A 5,381-nucleotide genomic window follows, 5' to 3' on the forward strand; every position below is an offset into this window, starting at 1 on the left:
CATTAAAAGGTATCTGGTGAATTATTGATTATAAATATGAGGCGATCTGCAGCAGCATTCTGACAATGAGAGAGCATCACTGGATGAGAGGGGAGAGAAAGAGAGAGAGGCCAAATCAATGCTGTGCTAAGCTGAGGCCTTGACATGTGCACACAGACAGACGTGCACGCACACTCAGTGGCAGGCATGCAGAGACACGCACAAACTCACTCACAATCACGCAGAAACAATCACTCACTCGTTCACTCACGCATTCGGCTCACTTTCTCAGTAATTGGTTCATTCAGTAGGTCAGCCAGTCACTCAAGACATAATACAATTTATGTAACACTATTGGGAACAGTAGTATTAATTCCCGGCAAAGTCTCATTGAGCCATTAGCTCATGTTTCAGCCGTACTTTTGTGGTGAGCACATTCATTCAATAAATAACCTGTCCTTAAGTGTGTGTGCGTGTGTGTGTGTGTGTGTGTGTGTGTGTGTGTGTGTGTGTGTGTGTGTGTGTGTGTGTTGTGCGTGCATGCGTGCGTGCGTGCATGCGTGCGTGTAAAAGAGGTAAAAAAAGAGGCTAGTCATGTGCAAAGTAGTGGAAGAGGGGCCTATAGAGGAATAGGGGCCCCGATGCATGGTGGTAGAATAGCTCAAAGAGGATCGAAGGCAAAGAGCCAATGTTTCGAATGAAATCCATGCCACATAGTTATTCATATACTCCATTACAACTTTTCAATGAGAGAGCGGCTGGGCAATAGGTCCAGCCCGATCTCAGGAGATCAACTGTGTGGCATCAATAGTAACAATACTCAGGAATGAGAATAGTGACTACACCTTACATTCCACCAACTTTGTTTTCTCACACATGTATTATTAGTTCCACAATTAAAGGAGAAATCCACACCAAAAGTTAAAACACATGTGCCCTGAATCAGCCTATATAATCTTATCCCAACATTCATGTTGGCCTAAAAATTGTTTCATAGATGTCCCCTGTTCTCCATTTTCCCCACCCCTCCCACAGTAAAATGCAGCTAGAATGGAGCTAGTTGTTTTCATTCTAATGTGGGTATTTTAGTAGCTCCAAACTTATATTAAAAATCACACCCGTGTGAACTGAGTGGTGTAAGGTCTTATATAGACTGATCAGCTGTGGTCTGACGTAATGTCTGACGTAATGAAATCACACCTGTGTGAACTGGGTGACCATAGCAACCATGCTCATTTTTTGGTACGAACAGACAGACAGACAAACTAACAAAGCCAGTTGTAGGAGTGGTTTACACCACTCAAAAAATATATATACAGTATATATATATACATGTATGTATATGTATTTGGTTAAAATGGGTAAGGTTTTAAAAAAAGGCAAAAGCATGCTCTGTTGCACTGGCCTAAAAGTGGGTCCTCTAAAACTGCTTCAACTTCTGAGAATGTGTTTGGTTCATTAGCCACCAGATGGCATACCTTATAAGTATGTATGTATGTATATCTGTATGTCTGTATGTATGTATGTATGTATGTATGTATGTATGTATGTATTTAAAAGGGGGGCTTTTTTGTAAAATCCCAGCCTACAATACCTTCATATATTTAAAATCCAATGTAAGGTTACCAGTGAAGGGCAACCTGCCTATTCACTGGGGACTATGCAAGGCAGAGGCGTCCACCCCCCTGAGTCCAAGTTAGACTAGACCGCATACCTAAACCATGGTCCGAAACCATCCTCTAAAACACAATGGTAAAATGGATATACTTGGTAAAAATGGACATTAATAAAACAACCTAAAAACCTTAAAAGAGTAAAAGTTCACAGCAAGGCCTGGATACAATTTATTTAATTGAACAGAAAGATGAACATAAAAATGAATGAGGTGTGAGTGTAATATAGGTGTTTGATAATCAGCTTCTTTCATTTAGACCAGTGGGTGTTACTGTTTGCAATTTCTTAATCCATCTATGCTCCATTAGTTTCCGCTGTCCACTGGTCCATCGGACTCCACATTCCAGACCTGAAACGATGAGGTTATCGATGGGATGTGATTGAAAGTGTGTGTACAGGGTTGTGTGTATGTCTGCTCGTTTGATGTGATATAGGTGTTGTTTGAGGCGTGTTTCTAGTGTGTGACTGGTTTCTCCTATGTAATGTTTATGACATTGTGTGCAGGTGATGATATAAACTATATTGGGGGTGGTCAGAGACAGGGGATCCTGAATGGGGGAGGAAGTGTGACTATGGGGGTTGTTGATGAATTTGCGGGGCTTAAAATGGAGTGTATGTGGCTGTGGGGGCTTGGGAGGTAAAGTGGAGAATCTGGAATGCACAAGGAGGTCTCCCAGGTTCCTGTTCCTTCTGAGTGCAGAAATGACCTGATGTGTTTGTAATGGGGGGTAGGATTGTTGTGTAGTGGCGAAGTTCTGTTTGAATTTATGGTGTAGTGGTTGGAGAGTATGTGAAAATGTAGTTATTAATGGGACTAGTGTTGTAGTGGTAAAGGAGCCGGTGGACTGTATAGAGTGAGAAGAAGAGTTGGAGAAGGGAGGACATAGAGGAGAGGGTAATGCATGGGCCCCGTCCAGGTCCGTCCCTGTCCCCGCGCCAGAGAGAGGCCTCTGCTCCTGCTGCATGCTCTGATGTTGCTGGGGAGGAAAGCTAGGGCTGAGGTTAGGGTTAGAATTAGGGGTGGGAGGGTTAGGGGTGGGCGGCAGAGTGTCCGAGAGTATGTTAGTGGAAAGTGACCAGGTGCACGGGGAGAGAGAGGCCAGGGCATTGCTCTTGATTGTCCGCAAGAACCTCTTGCTATAGCCTCTCCTACGGAGGACTGTGAAAAGTGTGTGTGTGGCCTGATTAAAATGTTCCCTATTTGATGAAATCCTGAAAAACCGAATGATTTGTGATTTGATGATTCCTGCAAAGGTGTGCTTTGGGTGGTAGCTGTGTTTATGGAGTAGTGCGTGTGTGTCTGTGTCCTTAAAATATATTTTTGTCAGTAGTCGTTTATGTGTATGATCTATTGTATGAAAAAATACGGTGGTGTCCAGGAAGTTAATCTCTGTTGGATGAATGATGTGTTTGATGGTTATGGAAGCATGGTGTTTGTTCAAAATCTGTAAAAATGCATCAAACTGTTGTAAGGTGTGTGGCCAGAGCCCTATGATATCATCTAGAAATCTGAAATACATTGTAGGTTGTAGTGGACACTTTGCCAAGGCCTCTCTCTCCCACTCACTCATGTATATGTTTGCATAAGCGGGTGCAAATTTCTTGCCCATAGCTGTGCCCTCCATCTGTAAATAGTGTTTGTTATTAAAGGTGAAATCATTGCAATTGAGACTGAGTTCTAATAGTTGTAAAATGGCATTGTCTGGTCTAGTGTTGTCCGGGTGTGTCTGGAAAAGATTTCTAACTGCCTGTAAGCCAGTGGCTGTGTGTATGTTAGTGTACAGGCTGTCAATGTCTATGGTGAAAATGTATGTGTGTGGTGGCACGGCTATGGGCTTGATCTTTTAGGAAGTCATATGTGTCTCTTAAATAACTGGCATGTATAGTGGAGAGGGGGTTGAGGAAGTGGTCTATGTATTGTGCTATGTGGTAGGATTCACTGCTGCAGTCTGACACTATAGGTCTGCCGGGAGGCACCTCGAAGGGAATAGTCCAAGTCTGTGGATCCTTGTGGATTTTGGGTAGTAGATAGAATATCCTAGGTCTGGGGTTATCAGGTCCATAGAGGAAGTCGCGTTGTTTGGAGGTGATGTAGTTTTGGCGATAGAGTGTTGTAATGATTTGTCTGAGTTTGAGCTGAGTCTGTGGCTGTATGCTGGCTACTATGTGAGTGTAGTATCGTGTGTTGGATAGTTGTCTGTTGGCTTCATATGTGTACTGGAAATTATCTAAAATTACTATTTTTTATCCTTTGTCAGCTGGTTTAATAACTATTTGTGTGTTGTTCCGCAGTGTTGTGATGCTGTTCCGTTCATCTGTGGTCAGGTTGTCAGGTCTGTCTGGTGATGGGTGGTACTGATTGAGTGTATGGTTATCTAGCTGTATGAGGCCTCGTATACATGTATATGTATGTATGTATGTATGTATGTATGTATGTATGTATGTATGTATGTATGTATGTATGTATGTATGTATGTATGTATGTATGTATGTATGTATGTATGTATACCCACTAATGTCCCCTAAGGGGCTCCGTACCTTACCGCTCGATGCAGGAGCCAGGGGAGCCAGCCACACAGTGTCATTCAGTACTCTGTCCCTTTTGAGCAAGCACTCTGATTGCTGGATTCAGCGCCTGCGCGTGCGTGCGGGGGCGCTGTTGCGGGGGCGCTGTTGGACACGTGACATTTTGGAGTGTTGGGTAGATTCTGACTCCACTGTGCAGGCTGGCCCTGCCATCTCTCTTACCTGCTAGATGGTATTCATGCGAGACTCCACAATATTATAACTGCGAAGTCAAGATCCTAAAATGGGGCTGGGCCCAAGGGGTTAAGCCAGGGTTCACGGCCTACTAAAGGGGCCCCTAACCCAATTATACACAGCACATAAGAAAATCTAAATAATATCAATACTCAAAACCAAAAGCAAATTATTTTAAGCACAGCAAACAAAATCCAAACCATATGCAATATTAATTAATGGAGCAGCAAAAACATCTCAAAACCCCATCCCCCTACCCTTTACTGCTTCCGCCAGTGTCCCAGCTCGCCCTCATAAAATGCCACACTTGCTGAATTCTGTAAATGGGATATAGAATGCCACTCATTAAAACATGTCATCATAATATTGCCAGAGCATTAACATTGGTTTCACGTTTCCTTACCCGGGATTAGGTTGTAAACCTCATGCCTTTCTTTCAGCAAACACTCACATGCAGGCTTCTGGCCAAAGATGAGACCGCAAACCTGGCTACTCCTTTTATCAAGAGGGCAAATATACAGTATGCACTTTCACCTATTAGCTACAATACACATACGGGGGGGCATTGCACAGAGCAGAGGTAACCTTCCACAACAGGGACCAAAAGAAGGAAAAGGCCCATGCTAAGCATGGCTTTTATAGTAAACTAAAACAATTTGGAAAAAAGGAAGGTTTAGGAGCTATGACCTGTCTATACCTCCACAGTAGCCCATGCAGGAGTGACATTACATGACTGGCTACATTTGGTTCAGATGTCCTTACCGCTTACCGGTATAAAACTGTTTTGTACACTCCAATTTACTCCAATTTCTTTGAAAAGTTGTTAAATCCTTTTTGTTTTGTATGTATTGTGTGGGGACTGCAGATGTAAACTTAGCATCTTTGTTAAACCTGGCGTATTGCATGTATTGCCCATTAATTTGCACTGTCCAAGAAAAACGAATAAAGTAAAGCGTTCCACTTGTACT

The sequence above is a fragment of the Electrona antarctica genome (assembly GCF_951216825.1).
Source record: "Electrona antarctica genome assembly, contig: scaffold_260, whole genome shotgun sequence".
NCBI lineage: Eukaryota > Metazoa > Chordata > Actinopteri > Myctophiformes > Myctophidae > Electrona > Electrona antarctica.